Source organism: Caretta caretta, chromosome 28 (assembly GCF_965140235.1).
Source record: "Caretta caretta isolate rCarCar2 chromosome 28, rCarCar1.hap1, whole genome shotgun sequence".
Classification (NCBI taxonomy): Eukaryota; Metazoa; Chordata; order Testudines; family Cheloniidae; genus Caretta; species Caretta caretta.
The window spans coordinates 7381423-7402010 of NC_134233.1; the positions used below are offsets into that span (position 1 = coordinate 7381423).

The 20588-nt window shown below is 51.4% G+C and overlaps 1 protein-coding gene and 1 long non-coding RNA gene across 7 annotated transcripts in view; one reads left to right on the plus strand and one right to left on the minus strand.

The window, feature by feature from the left end:
* LOC125629224 (uncharacterized) overlaps window positions 1–13579 on the minus strand; it is a 32857-nt gene extending 19278 nt beyond the window's left edge. For both annotated transcript variants that reach the window (XR_012666336.1, XR_012666337.1), the window contains exons 1-3: window positions 13380–13579; window positions 5739–5870; window positions 5399–5573 (exon numbers count right to left, since the gene is read on the minus strand). This is a non-coding gene — a long non-coding RNA (uncharacterized LOC125629224). The remainder of the gene's footprint in view (window positions 1–5398; window positions 5574–5738; window positions 5871–13379) is intronic.
* A 276-nt stretch (window positions 13580–13855) lies between these two features.
* The window catches only part of LOC125629206 (uncharacterized), a 39836-nt gene continuing 33103 nt past the window's right edge, over window positions 13856–20588 (plus strand). For 3 of the 5 annotated variants that reach the window (XM_048834583.2, XM_048834584.2, XM_048834585.2), the window contains exon 1: window positions 13856–14170. The gene's annotated coding sequence lies outside the window, so the exon portion shown is untranslated. The remainder of the gene's footprint in view (window positions 14171–20588) is intronic. The other 2 variants (XM_075124114.1, XM_075124115.1) reach the window with 2 other exon arrangements.

Consider the following 20588-nt stretch of genomic DNA (forward strand, 5'->3'; position numbering starts at 1 on the left):
CTGCTGCTGGCCGCTTCTGGAGCGCACACAGTCTGCAGTACCGGGGAGGCAGGAAGCCTGCCTTAGCACCCCCGCTGTGCCGCTGACTGGGAGTCACCTGTGGTAACCTCGCGCCCCTGCCCCCTCTCCCCAGGTGCTTTGGGGGGCCCTAGAGCCCAGCATGGAGCTGCTGTCCCTGCAGGGTCCCTGGGAGTCACAAAGGGCTGGAAACGTACTGTTTCTTTAAGAGCAAAGGCTGAAATCATCACATCTCCACCTGACTGCAGGAGCTGGGCTTTAAGGAAAGCAATAACTCTCATGAGACTCAAGGCAAAATCATCAGCACTGAGTCGGACTGAATTTTCATTCTCTGGGATTCCCTGGAGCAGGGGTTCCCAACCTTGTTCCTTCTGTGGCCCCCGCCCAACATGGTCTAAAGAACTGCACAGCCCACCTGTGCCCCAACAACTGTTTTTCTGCATAGCCAATAGATTAAAAGCCAGGGCTGTCATTAGGGGGTAGCCAGCAGAGCAATTGCACAGGGCCCAACACCACAGGGCCCCCCATGAACTGAATTTGCTCCAGCTTTGGCTTCAGCCCCAGGCGGTAGGGCTCAGATTTCAGCTTTCTGCCCTGAGCCCCAGCTAGTCTAACACCGGCCCTGCTTTCTGGTTTATTTTGGTGGACCCCCCTGAAGCCTCCTTGCTGCCCTCCAGGGGGCTCTGGACCCCTGGTTGAGAACCACTGCCTTGGAGCTCTGTTTAGAAGGAGGGAGCAAAGCTGCTGCCTTTCCTGATGGCTGAACTGAGGCCCTTAGAGTAGGATATTCAGGCACTGCCAGCTACACCTGGAAAGCTCACTGAGCAGCTGCCTGCCCTCAGGGACAGTCTAAACCTGCAGGGCCCCAGGGGGCAATGAAGCAGCTGGGTCAGGCTGGGAACCTTGATTCCCAGAGAACTATCCTAGCTCCCTGCTCAGCAGCTAAGAAGTCAATTCCTCCCACCCCTGATGAATCAGCCTGGAGCTAAGTGCAGTGCTGCGGGTTTCTCCTTTCACTCCTGCTGGAGAGTGCAGGGATCCCAGGGGCATTTCTAGAAGCAACAGAAAGCTCAAGTTCAGATTACATTTTTATTTACAATTTTTTATAATCCTTCAATCCTAGTGTCACCATCAATAACATTGCTTGTTTACCAGTCTAGACCTTAGAATCATAGAATATCAGGGTTGGAAGAGACCTCAGGAGGTATCTAGGCCAACCCCCTGCTCAAAGCAGGACCAAGCCCAACTAAATCAGCCCAGTCAGGGCTTTGTCAAGCCAGGCCTTAAAAACCTCTAAGGAGGGAGATTCCACCTCAGAGTGGCGGTTCCTCCCCCACTCTGAACTCTAGGCTACAGATGAATGAAAAACCTCCTAAGCTTATCTTTACCAGCTTAGGTCAAAACTTCCCCAAGGTACAAAATATTCCACCCTTTGTCCTTGGATTGGCCGCTACCACCACCAAACAAATACTGGTTACTGGGGAAGAGCTGTTTGGACACGTCTTTCCCCCCAAAATACTTCCCAAAACCTTGCACCCCACTTCCTGGACAAGGTTTGGTAAAAAGCCTCACCAATTTGCCTAGGTGACTACAGACCCAGACCCTTGGATCTGAGAACAATGAAAAAGCATTCAGTTTTCTTACAAGAAGACTTAATAAAAATAGAAGTAAATAGAAATAAAGAAATCCCCCCTGTAAAATCAGGATGGTAGATACCTTACAGGGTAATTAGATTCAAAACATAGAGAACCCCTCTAGGCAAAACCTTAAGTTACAAAAAAGATACACAGACAGAAATAGTTATTCTATTCAGCACAGTTCTTTTCTCAGCCATTTAAAGAAATCATAATCTAACACATACCTAGCTAGATTACTTACTAAAAGTTCTAAGACTCCATTCCTGGTCTATCCCCGGCAAAGACCAGCATATAGACAGACCCACAGACCCTTTGTTTCTCTCCCTCCTCCCAGCTTTTGAAAGTATCTTGTCTCCTCATTGGTCATTTTGGTCAGGTGTCAGCGAGGTTACCTTTAGCTTCTTAACCCTTTACAGGTGAGAAGAGCTTTCCCCTGGCCAGGAGGGATTTCAAAGGGGTTTACCCTTCCCTTTATATTTATGACACACCTCCTCCCTAGGGAACCCATTCCAGTGCTTTACTAACCTCCTAGTAAAATAGTGTTTCCTAATATCCAACCTAGACCTCTCCCACTGCAACTTGAGAACATTGCTTCTTGTACTGTCATCTGCCACCACTGTAGAACAGTTGAACTCCATCCTCCTTGGAACCTGCCTTCAGGTAGTTGAAGGCTGCTATCAAATCCCCCAAAACTGGTGTTCTAGATGAGGCTTGAACTCACAACCGCAACATCACTGCTCTATAAGTACTGTGTACCAGCCTATTGCACCCACCCTACCCAAACCTTAACCAACAATTTTGGACATTGACAAAAAATAATGGCTTACCCCTAAGAATGGGGTTGTGTTACATTCCTTGTCCTGACACCATCTTGTGGCCATTTCCTTTCCCTCCTTTTGGTAAAAAGCTTTGGTATTTTGTGGAAACTTTATTTCCTCAGGAGAGACCCAGGAGCGGGGGCTGCCTGCATATACCAAGCACCCACTGGATTAGAAGGTGACCGAGAAACACCCTTAAGACAAGGCAGCCGTCCCTGTCAAAAAAATCATCTCCCGTCTTCACTTGAGTGACAGCCTGAATCGTTCCTTATCCGAGCAGAGCCCAAGGACTGGCATCAGCAGGAGCAACAAAACCATCTGTACGTAGCAGGAACCAACGCACAACGTGCTTTAAAAGGAGCTGTCTCCTTCCTTCTGGGGTAAAATTTGCCATTATGGTCATCAATTTTCATTGCCCTTCTCTGAGGGCAGAGATGGGGTTGGTGCCACGGCAGGCTAGGAGGTGGAGTCCATGCCCCCATCTGTCAGTCACTCTGGGAACCTGTTTCTGGTCAGAGCTGACAGGCCAGCTCCAGTCTCTCCAGCCAGCTCCTTAGCTCTGTGGGAGTGAGTCATTTGGCAAGCATAAGTGGCACATAGGAGATGTCCTTTGGCCAGATGCATTGTTGGTATAGTGGTGAGTCTAGCTGCCCTCCAAGCAGGTGATTGGGGTTTGATTCCGGGCAATGCAGTGATGTGATGCTTTCTTGGCTGGGAATTGGTTTAATTTCAGTTTATGAATGAGAGAATTATGTCTCAGATAATGTCCCAAATCCCAGCAGGTCGTTAAACACACAGTGGAGGAAGAAAGGGGCGGGACTATACAATGAGCTGTTGGAGTCATCCTTGTATTACAATGTTTGGTTTATTTTATTTTTTTTAAATTCCTTTACTTCCCTCTCCCTTTTAGACTCAGGGCCTTTAAAGTCAGAGGGGACCAGTGTGACCATCTAGTCCGACATCCTGCACCTTCTAGACCAAAAGACCCCACTCACCCACTCCTGTAATAGACCTCTAACCTCTGCTTGAGTTATTGACATCCTCAAATCATGGTTTAAAGATGTGAAGTTACAGAGAATCCACCATTTACACCAGTTTAAACCTGCAAGTGACCCATGCCCCTTACTGCAGAGGAAGATGAAAAAAACCCAGGGTCTCTGCCAGTCTAACCTTGGGGAAAACTCCTTCCCAACCCCAAATATGGTGATCAGTTAGACCCTGAGCATGTGGAGAAGACACACTGGGCAGACACCTGGGAAAGAATTCTCTGCAGTAACTCTGAGCCCTCCCCCCACCTATTCTCCCATCTCCGCCAGCTGGAGATATTTGCTGCTAGCAATCACAGATTGGCCACACGCCATTGTAGGCAGTCCCATCACGCAACCCCATCCATAAATTTATCAAGCTCAGTCTTGAAGCCAGTTAGGTTTTTTTGCCCCCACTGCTCCCCTTGGAAGGCTGTTCCAGAACTTCACTCCTCTGGTGGTTAGAAACCTTCACATAATTTCAAGGTTAAACTTGCTGGTGGCCAGTTTATGTCCATACGTTCATTAATAGTGGGGGCATGTGATAGTGTGGGGGAGGGAGGGAGAAAGACTGGAGAACTGACAGTGGGAGCCAGAGGGATTCCCTGTTGCCCGACCACCCATCTCTGGGAGGAAGCAATTGGAATTGCCTTTGGGAAGCGGCCGCTAATAACTTAGGTGTAAAATCATTATTTCGTTGGAATCAGATTAAAGCGTCCTCACACCCAGTGTCACAGTCATTGAAATGGCTCATTCCTGGTATGTTATCGGCCACAGCAATACAATGAGTGGAATCAAATCCCTTTTCAGAGCCAAGGCACATAAAGAAATCCTGGGGCTTTTCGTTCCCTAGTTTCTGGCTCCATCATGTGGCCATTTGGTTTCACTCATTTCTGTTAAAACCTTTAGCATTTTGCAAAGAAATGTTAATTCTGTGGGAGAGACTCGGGAGCGTTTTTCTGTTTTGTGTTGTTAAGGATTGAAAAGTTCCCCAGGTTACCATTTCATTTGTAACTGGTAGCCTCCTACGCAGAAGACAGGTCACTACTTCAACTATGGCATCATGTAGTTTGGGAAACCTCAGCAAACTACAGGCATGTCAGCAACCAGAGCTCTAATCCTTCTGTAATTGGCAGGATTCAAACCTGCGTAGCCAGACCCCAATGGATCTCTAGTCCATTCCCTTAACCACTCAGCCAAAATCACTTGACTGAAAGCCTTTCCTCACTGCACTATGGCCCTGTTCTCACTGAACTGACATTTCCAATTCTTTAACCAGACCAGCTTCCCCAGCACACTGACGGCTGTGCCATTGTGCCAGTGGGCCCGTGGCTGAACAGCGAGAATTCCTGCCCATTTCCCTTCTGGCTGGAGCATGAGGAGAGGGTGTTTGTGGTTAATGACGTTGCTGTCGACTATTTCCATTCCCCACCTCAACAATTCGGACAGTCCCTTTTCCCATCGTATCACCAGCACCTCAGCGACGACAAAAGCAGGGGGCCGGGTTTTGCTGGGATGCTAAGACTTTCCAGGGGGTTGGTGGCACCTTTCTTTCCTCACCAGGGAGTAAACTCTGCTTCTTATTCCATCCTTGACCTTTCAAGGAACAGCAGCAGCAGCAGGAAGAAAGAGGAGAGGGAATATCTCACTGTCAGGGCTGAAGGTGGCCACGTCCTCTCTGTCTGACCATTGCCATTGCAGGAGAGAAGGTTTCAATGGAACTGAATGCCCTGGCTCAGACAAGAGACACAGGGAGGTTTTCCTGTTCATGCATCTGTGCAAAGGGAATTGTGTCGCTGTGTGAAACTGAGGAGGGACATGAAATGCCCACACGGTGGCACAATGCCCTAAAGAATGGGCGTGAAGGAATCAGGCTGAGCAATGATTGAAATGGACTCACCTGGGATTGAAATGACGTTTGTTTCTTTCCCCCACATCACGAGAAATGTGACATTAATTCAGATGCGGGATTGAGGCTTCTTTAGCTCTTTGTAGAAACTTGAACTTGATTCCCAGGAAGGGCAAGAGGGAAAGTCTGGACTCTGGAGCTGCCTTTAGTCCCTGGCTGGGGTCTTCTGAACAATGGAAAATATCCCTTGTTTGCTGCTGCCAAGGGAATCATGGACAGCTGAGTCGTCCCTTGGATCAAAGGGGGATGTTGGATGGAATTTATCACAGAACCCTCCCTGCTCCCCAGAGCCCCACAGGGAGAAACTAGAGAAGGAGGAGTCATTCCTCACCTGCGCTCCCAGAAGAGCTGCTAGGACTCCTTCCTGCCAGCTACTCACCCCCTGGATTCATCCTCAACTCCTGGGATCTTTCTGCTCCCAAAGCTCCAGAGTCCTGGGGTGGGGAGGGCGTCACTGCACAGTCTGAAATACAAGGGAGGATTCTGGAATTGAAGGAACAGGGAACAAATAGAGGGGAAAGAAACAGAGAGAAAATGCCTCTTTTCTCTCCTCTTCCCCACCCAGCAAGAAATGTTATCAATGGGGAAACTCCCCACCAGGACCGGACTTAGGGAAAGTGGTGCCCTGGGCAAAACTTGTATTTTGGCACATCCCCACTGCCCCTGGGGGCTCCCCACTCCCCCTTTGCCCCTAGTTCCTGCACTCCCAATGCTTGCACCTCCGTCACCCCTAACCCCTGCCCCCTCCTGTGCCCTAAACCCTACACTGTGTCCCCTTTGCCCTTAACTCCTGCACTCCCCTCCTGTGGCCCCAGCTGCTGCCCCTCTCCTGCACCCCCTTCACCCGAACCCCTGAACCCCCTCCTGCACCCACGTGGGGAAACTGACCTGTGTGCATGGGGCAGCTTTCATTGCTTCCTGCTCCTCCCTGGAATGCAGCTCCTCCGTGCACCCCTCTGGGGCTGCAGGGGTGGGGCGGGGCGAGGAGCAACGTCAGAGCTCCCTGCATCCAGGTCACTTTCCTCCCCTGGGCTGGTCATTCTGGCAAAGCGGACCCATCATGTGGCATACCGAGGCAGAGTAGGCTTCTCTATGCAAACATGGTCTGTTCCTGAAGTCTTTCCCCCAGCTCCTCACTAGATGTGAAGGAGGAGCTCATTCAGACCCTGCTTACACTTAATATTTAAAAACTCCTTATTGTCCCTATCTCTGCTGGCATTAGATTTCTCCTCCTGTCCCTTCTCTGACAGCTCAGATGAGGCAACTGAGGTGGTTAAGGTGATGGCATACTAATCCATTGTGCTCTGCATGCATGGGTTTGAATCCCATCCTCATTTTTTCCCCTCCTTGACAAACAACCATCTCCCCTTTGGTACAACCTGGATACTCTCATAAAAAAACAACCTTCCACACAAACTTCCTCGTGGCTGGACTTTACAAAAACTAGACAAGCCATTTACAACGCACACTTTGCTTCTCTACAGAAGAAAAAGGACACTAAACTATCTAAACTACTACATGCCACAAGGGGCCACAACAGTAGTTCACTTAACCCACCCAGCAATATTGTTAATCTATCCAACTATACTCTTAGCCCAGCAGAAGAAACTGTCCTATCTCGGGGCCTCTCCTTCTGCCCCTCCACCCCCATGGACATGATACAGTTCTGTGGTGACCTAGAATCCTATTTTCAACGTCTCCGACGCAAGGAATATTTCCAGCACACCTCTGAACAACATACTAACCCACAGAGACCTTCCTACCAAGACTACAAAAAGAAGGATTCTAGGTGGTCTCCTCCTGAAGGTCGAAACAACAGACTGGACTTCTACATAGAGTGCTTCCGCCGATGTGCATGGGCTGAAATTGTGGAAAAGCAGCATCACTTGCCCCATAACCTCAGCCGTGCAGAACACAATTCTGACATCATAATCAAAAAGGCTGACAAAGGAGGTGCTGTCGTCATCAAGAATAGGTCGGAGTATGAACAAGAGGCTGCTCAGCAACTCTCCAACACCTCTTTCTACAAGCCATTACCCTCTGATCCCACTGAGAGTTACCAAAAGAAACTACAGCATTTGCTCAAGAAACTCCCTGAAAAAGCACAAGAGCAAATCCGCACAGACACACCCCTGGAACCTCGACCTGCGGTATTCTATCTACTACCCAAGATCCATAAACCTGGAAATCCTGGGCGCCCCTCATCTCAGGCATTGGCATCCTGACAGCAGGATTGTCTGGCTATGTAGACTCCCTCCTCAGGCCCTTCGCTACCAGCACTCCCAGCTATCTTCGAGACACCACTGACTTCCTGAGGAAACTACAATCCATTGGTGATCTTCCTGAAAACACCATCCTGGCCACTATGGATGTAGAAGCCCTCTACACCAACATTCCACACAAAGATGGACTACAAGCCATCAGGAACACTATCCCCGATAATGTCACAGCAAACCTGGTGGCTGAACTTTGTGAATTTTTCCTCACCCACAACTATTTCACATTTGGGGACAATGTATACCTTCAAATCAGCGGCACTGCTATGGGTACCCGCATGGCCCCACAGTATGCCAACATTTTTATGGCTGACTAGAACAACGCTTCCTCAGCCCCTACTCGACTTGCGCTACATTGATGACATCTTCATCATCTGGACCCATGGAAAAGAAGCCCTTGAGGAATTCCACCATGATTTCAACAATTTCCTTCCCACCATCAACCTCAGCCTGGACCAGTCCACACAAGAGATCCACATCCTGGACACTACGGTGCTAATAAGCGATGGTCACATAAACACCACCCTATACCGGAAACCTACTGACCGCTATTCCTACCTACATGCCTCCAGCTTTCATCCAGACCACACCACACAATCCATTGTCTACAGCCAAGCTCTATGATACAACCGCATTTGCTCCAACCCCTCAGACAGAGACAAACACCTACAAGATCTCTATCAAGCGTTCTTACAACTACAATACCCACCTGCTGAAGTGAAGAAACAGATTGACAGAGCCAGAAGAGTTCCCAGAAGTCACATACTACAGGACAGGCCTAACAAAGAAAATAACAGAACGCCAATAGCCGTCACCTTCAGCCCCCAACTAAAACCCCTCCAATGCATTATTAAGGATCTACAACCTATCCTGAAGGATGACCCAACACTCTCACAAATCTTGGGAGACAGGTCAGTCCTTGCCTACAGACAGCCCCCCAACCTGAAGCAAATACTCACCAGCAACCACACACCACACAACAGAACCACTAACCCAGGAACCTATCCTTGCAACAAAGCCCGTTGCCAACTGTGCCCACATATCTATTCAGGAGACACCATCATAGGGCCTAATCACATCAGCCACACTATCAGAGGCTCCTTCACCTGCACATCCACCAATGTGATATATGCCATCATGTGCCAGCAATGCCCCTCTGCCATGTGCATTGGTCAAACTGGACAGTCTCGACGTAAAAGAATAAATAGACACAAATCAGATGTCAAGAATTAGAACATTCAAAAACCAGTCGGAGAACACTTCAATCTCTTTGGTCACTCGATTACAGACCTAAAAGTGGCAATTCTTTAACAAAAAAATTTCTAAAACAGACTCCAGGGAGAGACTGCTGAATTGGAATTAATTTGCAAACTGGATACAATTAGCTTAGGCTTGAATAGAGACTGGGAGTGGATGGGTCATTACACAAAGTAAAACTATTTCCCCATGTTTATTCCCCCTGAGCCCGCTCCCTCCCCCCCCCCCCCCCCCCGCTGTTCCTCAAACGTTCTTGTCAACTGCTGGAAATGGCCCACCTTGATTATCACTTGAAAAGGTTTTCTCCCGCTGCCCCCCGGCTCTCCTGCTGGTATTAGCTCATCTTAACTGATCACTCTCCTTACAGTGTGTATGGTAACACCCATTGTTTCATGTTCTCTGTGTATATAAATCTCCCCACTGTATTTTCCACTGAATGCATCCGATGAAGTGAGCTGTAGCTCACGAAACCTTATGCTCAAATAAATTTGTTAGTCTCTAAGGTGCCACAAGTCCGCCTTTTCTTTTTGACTAAACAATGTTGCTTCCTGCAAACAAAAACCTTCCCAGGAACTCAGACTTCCCCTACTTTTAATGACATATGTCTAGTTCTGCATATCTTAGATTTTAACTCAAAAGGTAACATCCTCATAATCTCTCCTAAACACCCTGGGATCTCCCCAAATTATTAAAATGCCCCCACCTCAGAAACCAGGTTTCAGAGTAGCAGAAAGGCCACGACAGTGAGCCACAGCTAGAGAGTCTAGGCCAAGCTGTTCTGAAGGAGGCAACTCAAACATTTTCTCTGTGCTTCCCTTGGCAAGGTCTGACTGGGAAAACAAAATCCCCCAAATTGAAGATTTTCTGCTAAGAAACCAATACTAGTCTGTTTGGGGACTTTGATTTGAATGGATTATTATTATTCTCTTCTGATCTCTGAATTATTTCAGTTCAGTCTTTGTCCTCCAGATGTGTTTCCAGGTGTTGAGTTGTGGGGGAGAAAGGCCAAGTCATGATGTCTCTTCCCCTCTTTCATAGTTTCTTCCAACTTTCTAGAAAGCTCCTTTGCTAGGATGTGAGTCAAGCAGTGTCCATTGTCTCTGTGCTATCTTGGAGAAGTCTGCATTGTACACGGTTCCTGGGATAGACCTTGGGAGTGTGGATACCTTTAACGGGCCAGCAGTAAGTCTGGCTTTTCCACTGATGCACCTGAAAGGCTGGTGGTGGGCATTTCCCAACCTCAGAACCTATTTCAATAACGCACACAGAGTAAAACTTCATCACTTCCCAGACAAGGATAGCACACACCATCCAACTAGGTATTAATGTTCAACAGATCAAGACTTTTACAATGATACCTCACAAGGCAGACTTTGTATAAAACATAACATCATTATATGAGAGTGGTGAATATGGGGCTTCCAGGGTGCTCCTTTGTGCACAGCACCTGGGCTTACACTGCAAAGGAGAGGAACCCTTAGGGTATGTCTACACTACAAAATTAGGGCGATTTTATAGAAGTCGATTTTTCGGAAGCGGTTTTATACAGTCGATTGTGTGTGTCCCCACTAAGCGCATTAAGTCGGTGGAGTGCGTCCACAGTACCATGGCTAGCGTCGACTTTTGGAACGGTGCACTGTGGGTAGCTATCCCACAGTTCCCGCAGTCTCCACTGACCATTGGAATTCTGGGTTTTCCCAATGCCTGATGGGGAAAAAACTTTGTACCAGGTGGTTTTGGGTACATGTCGTCAGTCACCCTTCCTTCCCACCCTCCGTCCATGAAAGCAACGGCAGACAATCATTTTGCACCCTTTTTCCTGGATTGCCCATGCAGACACCATAGCACTGCAAGCATGGAGCCCGTTCAGATCACCGCTGCAGTTGTGAGCATTGTAAACACCTCGCACATTATCCTGCAGTTTATGCAGAACCTGCAAAACCAGGTGAGGAGGAGACGGCAGCGGGATGACGAGAGTAATGAGGACATGGACTTCTCTCAAAGCATGGGCCCTGGCAATTTGGACATCATGGTGACATTGGGGCAGGTTCATGCCGGGGAACACCAATTCTGGGCCCGGGAAACAAGCACAGACTGGTGGGACCACATAGTGTTGCAGGTATGGGATGATTCCCAATGGCTGTGAAACTTTCGCATGCTTAAGGCCACTTTCATGGAACTTTGTGACTTGCTTTCCCCTGCCCTGAAGTGCATGAATACCAAGATGAGAGCAGCCCTCACAGTTCACAAGCGAGTGGCGATAGCCCTGTGGAAGCTTGCAACGCCAGACAGCTACCGGTCAGTCGGGAATCAATTTGGAGCGGGCAAATCTGCTGTGGGGGCTGCTGTGATCCAAGTGGCCAACGCGATCACTGAGCTGCTGCTATCAAGGGTAGTGACTCTGGGAGATGTGCAGGTCATAGTGGATGGCTTGGCTGTAATGGGATTCCCTAACTGTGGTGGGGCGATAGACGAAATGCATCTTGGGACCGGACCACCTTGGCAGCTAGTATATAAACTGCAAGGGGTACTTTTCCATGGTCCTGCAAGCACTAGTGGATCACAAGGGACGTTTCACCAACATCAGTGTGGGATGGCCGGGAAAGGTGCATGATGCTCGCATCTTCACGAACGCTGGTCTGTTTGAACAGCTGCAGGAGGGGACTTAATTCCCAGACCAGAAAATAACTGTTGGGGATGTTGAAATGCCTATAGTTATCCTTGGGGACGCAGCCTACCCCTTAATGCCATGACTCATGAAGCCATACACAGGCACCCTGGACAGTAGTAAGGAGCAGTTCAACTACAGGGTGAGCAAGTGCAGAATGGTGGTAGAATGTGCATTTGGATGTTTAAAGGGTTGCTGGTAGAGTTTACTGACTGGGTTAGACCTCAGCGAAACGAATATTCCAATTGTAATTGCTGCTTGCTGTGTGCTCATAATATCTGTGAGAATAAGGGGGGAGATGTTTATGGCAGGGTGGGAGGTTGAGGCAAATTGCCTGGTGGCAGATTTTGCATGGCCAGACACCAGAGCGATTAGAAGAGCAGAGCTAGGTGTGCTGCGCATCAGAGAAGCTTTGAAAACCAGTTTCATGACTGGCCAGGCTACGGTATGACAGTTCTGTTTGTTTCTCCTTGATGAAAACCCACCCCCTTGGTTGACTCTACTTCCCTGTAAGCCAATCACCCTCCCCCCTTCGATCACAGCTTGCAGAGGCAATAAAGTTTCAAAATCATGCATTCTTTATTAGTTCATTACATAAATAGGGGGATAACTCGCAAGGCAGGCTGGGAGGGGTGGGGGAGGGGGGAGACACCAGGTGGAGTAGTGGATGAGGGGAGGAGGGAAGGACAATGCCACACTGCAGTTCAAAACGTATTGAATAGACAACTAGAGAAAAAGTGGGCCAAATGTTTAGGGTATATTTGCAGAGAATATGTGTCACAAACTATGCAATTAATAACATGAGAAAAACACCAAGATCGGAGGGGATTTTATTTTGCTATTAAAGAACTAGTGGGAAAGAGGGACTGTTTGAGTAGATTTTATATAAGTGTCCAATACATAAACAGAAAGTGATGGTCCCCCCACTGCCACCGTTCACATGGGCAGCAGGGAGCCCTTTGAAGAGCTCATTTAAGAGGGCAAGGGAGGGGGAGCTGGAGGGCTCCCTGGGTGAGGTGAGGGGCCAGCAGTGGGGGATGGGCAGGTGACTAGCAACTGATGGCTGGGGGCAACTGTTTGCAGTTAGGGGGCAGCAACTAGGATTGGGAAACCGGGGTCTGGGGCAGTCCCCATGGGGGACACGTGCTCCTCCCTTCCCTGCCCATCCCCACTCCAGGGGCAGCCATGTTTTGGGGAATGACTCCGGGCAACAATTTCCCACCTAAACAAGGACAAATCACTGCAGATAAAATGGGTGGGGGAACCCCCCCCCCCCCAAATGGGAGGAGATTTTAAACGGACATTTGAGAATTAGGGAGAGACGGGGGGGGGGGGGGGGATGAGGAGAGACGAGAGAGCGGATCATTTGAGGGGAAAGGGGGGGAATCGCCCCGGAGTTTGCAGCCACGTGGGAGATGCTGAGAGAGAAAAGGGGACGAGCCGGAGGGAATTTGTATGGGGGCTGAGAGGCGAGGGGCACAAACAGGGACAGGATCCAATTAACTCCCCCCCTTCCCCCGCCCCCCCACTTCCCCCCCGGGAATTTCCTGGCTGCACAGAGACAGTTCAACCCCCCCCCGCCGGACACCCCCCGCCCCCCAGGGGACCCCCCCGCCGGGCCCCAGTCTCTGCCCCCCCCCCATCCCAGCGGGGCCGGGGGCAGATCCTGGCGGCGGCTCCGCTGGGGCTGAGGCAGCTCCGAGGCTTCTCCCCGGTTCCCGGGGGCAGAGAGTCGCTTCCCCCCCCCCCCCGCCCGGGGTCTCTCACTCACCGGGGGGCTCCGGCTGCGGGCGGGGGCGGGCAGAGCCCGGGGGGCTGGTCCCGGCTGGAGAAACCCCCCCCCCCCGGCCGGGCACGGAGGGGTTAATGACGGGCCCCCCAGCACAGACCCCGCGGGGGGGGGGAGCAGCCGCTGCCCAGCCCGGGCTCCCGGGTCCCACGGCGGCAGCAGCAGCGTCTGGCCCGGGCCCGAGCCCCGCCCCCAGGAGCTGCCCCGCCCCCGAGCCGGGCCCGAGCCCCGCCCCCAGGAGCTGCCCCGCCCCCGAGCCGGGCCCGAGCCCCGCCCCCAGGAGCTGCCCCGCCCCCGGGCCGGGCCCGAGCCCCGCCCCCAGGAGCTGCCCCGCCCCCGGGCCGGGCCCGAGCCCCGCCCCCAGGAGCTGCCCCGCCCCCGGGCCGGGCCCGAGCCCCGCCCCCAGGAGCTGCCCCGCCCCCGGGCTCTGGGCTTTGTTCTCCTGGCCCCCCCAAGGTGCTCCACCCCCGCTCTGGGCCCAGCTGTAAACCCTCCTTGGGCGCACACTGAGCATGCGCACAAACACCTGCTGAAACCCTCCCTTACCTGGGCTGGAGAGGGCGGAAGCGCGCCCCGGGGCAGGCTGGGAGTTGTAGTTCCTGACTCTCCCGGGAGCGGAAGTGACCCGCTCACCGGCTGCTGCGGGGCCGGGCTGGGCCGAAGGGTCTGTGCCGGGGAGACCTTCATCCACCCCCCCGGGCCCGGCCCGGGCCCCGCTCCCGACGGAGCCGCCCCGGGCTCCGCCCGCCCCGCTGCGGAGCTGCAGCCTCCAGGTACCGGAGCGAGCCCCGGGGCCGGGCGGTGACGCTGCCCCAGTGTCCGGGGGGGGGGGGAACCAGCCCCCCGGGGTCCCTGCGTGGGGCCGGGCGGGGGGGGACCTGGGGAAAGGGGCGGAGGGAAAATGTCGGCGCAGCCGGGACATGGCCGGGGGGGGGGGGAGAAGAGCCGGGGCCCCCCGAGGGGCGGGGAGGGAAAGGGGGGGGCTGAGATCCCCTCGGATTTACCGCTGCCCCCTCCCCTGGGGCCCCCCCCGCTCCCGCCCTGCCCCCTTTCGCTCCCGGCAGCAGCCCGGGTGACCCCCCCCCCTTCCCCACCTCCCTGAGACGGGCTCTGCCCCCCCCCCCCCGGACCCCGTTTCCTCCCCACTTCGCCCGTGGCCAGTTCAAATCTCCGCCTTGGGGGGGGGGTGTCCCCCCCATTTTACCTGCAGTGACTTGTCCCGGTTTAGGGGGAATCGTTCCCCGGAGTGATTTCTGAAACGGGCAGAGGCGGGGCAGAGCCCCGGGACAGGGACACCGCTGGGCTGGGCTGGGGGGGGCCCAGGAAGGGGAGGGAGGAGCAAGTGCCCCCCCCCATGGAGACGGCCCAGGCCTCGGTTTCCCAGTCCCAGCTACTTCCCCGCCCCCACCCTGCCCAACCCAGCAGCCCCCCGACCCCCCCAAGACACCACCGGCTAGTCACATTCCCAGACCCCACTGCCAGTGACCTTCTGACTCCAGCCCCACTCCTTTCCCCTGTGAAAGCCACATCACCCAGGGCTCCCTGCCGCCCATGTGAGTGTGAGGCAAGAAGAATCCATCCCACTCTGTTGCTGATTGAATATCGCTGTATAATCCCCTCATTTCTCCCCTCTTTTCTCTTGAACTGTTGAATAGTGGCATAAAATCTCCCCAGATGTTGTTGCTTCTCTCTTATATTGCAAAAGAAAAGGAGGACTTGTGGCACCTGAGAGACTAACAAATTTATTTGAGCATAAGCATAAGTCTCTCAGGTGCCACAAGTCCTCCTTTTCTTTTGCGATTACAGACTAACACGGCTGCTACTCTGAAACATCTCTTATATTGGCAAATATTTCGTTTGTGCCCCATCTTCTCCTCAGTTCTGAAATACTGATATCAAATTCTTGAAAATCTTCCCGCTTTTCTCTCCAGGTGTCTGACTGGTTTATTATCCCTGGAGATTTTCCCATCTAATTATCTGAGAACATCAAACCTTCTCAGGTGTTGCCCTTTCCTCAACTTTCAATATTGATTGCTATAAAACCCTTGTGAATTTTGCCCTTTACTCTCTAGCTTGACCTGAAATCCATTCAAATTTTACCTCTTTCCCTTGTGTCAACTGCTGCTAGAAAATTCCTCAAACTTTTCCCACTTTCCTCTAACTTGTGATAAGGATGCTAAAGTTCTCTATATTTGAAGCCTTTTCTTTTTGTTACAAAACACAGATTTCAAACATCAGATGTTACCACTTCCCGTATTATTATCCAGCTCTGATTTAAAAAGAAATCCTCACTGTTTTGGAGGTGCTCCTCATGGGTTTTAATTGCAGACTCTTCTACTTTTTTGGAGGGAACCTGTTGCCTGACTCTTTCTCCATGTTGGAGGTTGCAGGGTTACCTTCGCTCCCAGACCTCCCCAGTCGGATGCTTGGAATCCCACCCTCTCCCTCAGATCAGGCTCTGTATCTCTCCTCCCCACCCCAATCCCTCCCTGTACAAACTCAGAGAGAGATCTGGGCCCCTGATGTGCTGGAGATGGTACAGACCTCAAGAGAGATCAGGCCCCCCCATTGTGGAAGGCTCTGCACAGACCCTGACCAAGAGCTGGATCCGCATTGTGACAAATATGGCACAAACTGTGACTGAGGTCATGGCTCCTATCGTACTAAACATGGCTCTGACCTGGACTGAGCTCAGGGCCCCCAGTGTGCCGGGTTCTGCACAGACCTTGACCAAGTTTGGGGCACTCCTTCTGCCTGGTGCTGCAGGGTCCAAGAACAGGGTCCCCGTTGTGCCACACACTGCAGAGACCCCGACTGACATCACAGACCCTCTTTCGATGTTCCCTCTCATTTTTCCCATGCATGTGTAGAATGAATTTTGTTATGCGTCTCAATATGGCGGAGATGTGTGACGGGAGTAGGGCGGAGGGTTTCAGAGTGTGGGAGGGGACGAAGGGCTGGGGTCGAGGGTTGGGATGTGGCGGGAGGGGGTGTGAGGACTCCGGCTGGGAGTGCAGACACCCCCCCACCCCCCCCCCCGCACTCTCTCCCTGCAGCAGCATCTGGGTTGGGGGGGAAAGGTGCTTCTCCCTTTCCGCAGCAGCTCTTGGGCTGCAGCTGGGCAAGAGGTGCCTCTCCCTGGCAGCTACGGGACTGGGGGAGAGCATTTCTCCCTGCTCCGGCAGATCCAGGGCTGGGGAGAGGCACCTATCCCCGGCTGCAGCAGCTATGGGGCTGGGGAAGAGTGTCTTTCCCTGCCATGGCAGGTCTGGGGCTGGGGGAGAGACATCTCTCCTTGCTGCAGCCCTGAGCACTGCACAGCCCTTGATAAGCTGCTCCGCGGCCACACAGCTTAGAGGGAACTTAGCTCTCTTTTGCCAGGCGCTACATAAACCCCCATCTGAGATCAGGTCCTCTGTTGTACAGGGCCCTGCACAAACCCTGACCAAGATCAGGGTCCCCATTGTGACAGGTGCTGCACACACCAAGGGTATGTCCACCCTGCCATTAAAAACCCACAGCTGGCCCGTGCCAGCTGACTCAGGCTCACAGGACTCGGGCGAAGGGGCTGTTTAATTGCAGTGTAGATGTCTGGGCCTGGGCTGGAGCCAGGCTGTAGGACCGTGGGAGGATGCCAGACCTTGGACTGGTGCCCGAGGAGGTGTAGTGTGTAAAACTGCTCTCTGTCTTAATTTGCTACTTAGGATGTACTGAGCATGCCCACATGAACTGACTGAGCATGTTCAGTAACATCTGCTGAAGCCACTGCCCTTCACCCTGCCCTTACTTGGCATCGGATTGCACGGACTGCTTTTTACAGGGGTTAAAATGGGGCAAAGGGGGTTGGCCAGGGTCTGAGCAGGGGGTGGAAATTGCCTGGGGGGGGTGGGGGTGTCAAGCAGCTGGAGGCAGGGTTAGGATAGGGGCTGAGGGGCAAAATCAGGGATCGGGGGAAAGGAGCCGGGGTTAAGCCCAGAGGAAAGGCGCTGCCAGATGGTGCCAGAGGGCAAAACCCCGGCACAGGCAGGGACAGAGCGGGTCACAGTTACCCTGGTGGACTGAGACACGAGTGTTTGTAAAAATAGGGGGGGGTGGGGGGGGCAGAGAGGCTTTTTTTTTTTTTTTTTTTTTTTAAAACAAAGAATCCCTTATCAGTGTGTCTGGCTGCATAAAGTGTCGTAGCAGTTCACAAATTTGTCTTATCTGCTGCTGGGATTCCCTGAATTACTCTTAGCACTGCATCATTTACCTTTGATAGGAACTGCTTCTGCCATAAAAAATTTCAGGTGAGCATAGATCACCCTGAGGAAGGTAAATAGGAAATCCCAAATACTTCTCTCTCCTTTCTACCTAGCCCCCAGAGACTAAAATATACCTGCATGGAGACAAACCCATTTGGCTCATCCTTACCCTGCAGATGTCAAAACCTCTTTCTGAACAAGCCCTTTCATCTCCAATGAGATATTACCCCACGAACTTGCTGGAATCTATGCTCCCTTTGATCAGAAACCTTTCTCAGTCAAGGCAACAGGACAAGTGAATTGCTGCCCATGCCTGCCTGCTGAGTTGATGAACTGTAACGATCAGAGATCGCACCATCATAGAAGTATATTGAAGGCAGGTTAGAGGTACACCAGTCTGGGAATGTCTAGGGATACTTGGTGCTGTCTCATTACACGAGGCTTGAGTAGACGACCTCTCAATGCCTACGTTGAACTAATTCTGTTTTGTGCTGTGCCGTGTTCTACCCTGAGCTGTTTTGCTTTGTGCCATTTGGAACTGTTATCACACCATGCTGTGTTGCATAGTTTTATGGTACATTGTTTTCCCTCAGGTTGGTTTGTGCCTGTGTTGTGTTGGTTTGAGCTGAGTTCTTTTGTGGAGTGTACTTTTGTCCTAGGTTGTATTAGTTTGCATTGTGTTGCTTTGATCTCCTTTGTATTTGGTCATTTGATGTTGTGGAGTGTATGGGTTTTTGGGGGGAGGAGCGGGGGGAGCTGAATTGCCTGACATTATGTTGTGGTGGGGATTTTTCTGTATGTTGTGGTTTTGTACATATATATTGCATAGCATCATAGAAATGTAGGGCTGGACAGGACCTCAAGATGTCATCAAGTCCAGCTCTCTCTGCCAAGACAGGGCCAAGTATGTGTAGATCATCCTTGACACAGGTTTCTCCTCCCTGTTCTTAACAACCTCCACAGCCACCCTTGTGAGCCTGTTTCAGAGCTCAACTACCTTAGCTCTGGTGACACCCACACAGATTTTAGTGGTGAGCAGCTCTGGAGAGAGAGGAGACCCCAGGGAGTGGGCAGCTGGGTGAATAGACTAAAGTTGGGAGGAGAAACATTGACGTGTCCAAGGTCACCCAGGCTGTCCGTGAGAGAGCTAGAAATAGATCCCAGTTCTAGTGCCGCCGTACTGCTGTTGTGGGTACTGAAGGTCTCTGCCACACTGGTGTTTTAGGCACTGGTGAAAACCCGTAGTGTAGACAGAATTTACACGAGTGCACTCTGATTGGCACTGGTGCACCATGTCCCAGTTTGAAGCCTTGTGGCGGTGGGGGGAATAGTGACCTCACTGAGGCCAGGGGCTGGCTGAACAGTGCAGCTGGTAACAGAGGGGCAGCCGTGAGTGTTGGAGGTATGAGCCAGGAGCACAGCCCCACAGGACTGGACACTGACTTCTCCTGACCCATGACACATCCCCCACCAGCTGCGTGCAGTGACTGCAGCTGAGCTGCCCTGCCAAGACAGCCCGTGCATCCATGGACAAACCACCTCTTCCTGCAGCCTAAAACAATGGGGTCTGGGGACCTTTCCAAGCTGCAGGTGACTGGGCTCTAGAGTTACTGGGGTCTGTTCCTGGCTCTGTCACTGACCTGCTTGTTGACCTTGGGGAAGTCACATCCCCTCTCTGTCTTCCTCCTACCTATTGTCTGCTTGGATTATGATCTCTTTGGTGCAAGGACTATCCCTCTCTGTATGTGTAGCGCCCAGGACAATGGGGGTGCTGATCTCAATCAGGTTATCTGCCATGCACAGCTCGATGGGGCCCTGGTCTCCATTACTGTCTCTGCAACGCAAAGCATAGTTTATAGGCTCACAGACTTTAAGGCCAGAAGGGACCAATCATGATCGTCTAGTCTGATGTCTTGCACATCGCAAGCCACAGAACCTCACTCACCCACTCCTGTAATAGACTCCTAACCTCGGGCTGAGTTAATGAAGTCCTCAAATCATTATTTTGTAACTTGGCTTCAAGTTACAAAAAAATCCACCATTTACACTAGTTTAAACCTGCAAATGACCCATGCCGTGCCCCAAGCTGCAGAGGAAGGCAAAAAAAAAAAAAAAACCCAACCCCAGGGTCTCTGCCAATCTGAGACTGGGCAAAATTCCTTCCCATCCCAAATATGGCAATCAGTTAGACCCTGAACATGTGGGCAAGACCCAGCAGCCAGACACCTGGGAAAGAATTCTCTGTAGTAACTCGGAGCCCTGCCCATCTAGTATCCCATCACCGGCTGTTGGAGATAGGCTACCTGCCATTGTAGGCAGTCCCATCGTACCAATCCCTCCAGAAAGTTATCAAGCTCAGTCTTGAAGCCAGTTAGGCTTTTTGCTCCCACTGCTTCCCTTGGGAGGCTGTTCCAAAACTTCACTCTGATGGTTAGAAACCTTTGCCTAATTTCAAGCCAAAACTTATTGATGACCAATATCCATTTTTTCTAGTGCCAAAATTGGTGCTTAACCTAAATAACTCCTCTCCTTCCCTGGTATTTATCCTTCTGATGTATTTATAGAGAGCAATCATATCTCCCCATATCTCTTTTGGTTAGGCTAAAGAAGCCAAGCTCTTTGAGATGCCTCTCATAAGGCAGATTTTTCCATTCCTCGGATCATCCTAGTAGCCCTTCTCTGCACCTGTTCCACTTTGAGTTCATTCTTCTAAAACATGGGTGAGCAGCATTGCTCACAGTATTCCAGATGAGGTCTCATTGGTGCCTTGTATTACAGTACTTATTGCAAAAATTATTGCACTATTAATTTTCATCCCATTTCTATTACTCCAGCTTTCAAGGTCATGCAGATATTCCTGTCCTCCTCCATATTGGCAGTCCCTCCCAGCTTTGTGTCACACTCCCACTTTTTGTGCCAAGGTCACTAATACAAATGTTGAATAAGATTG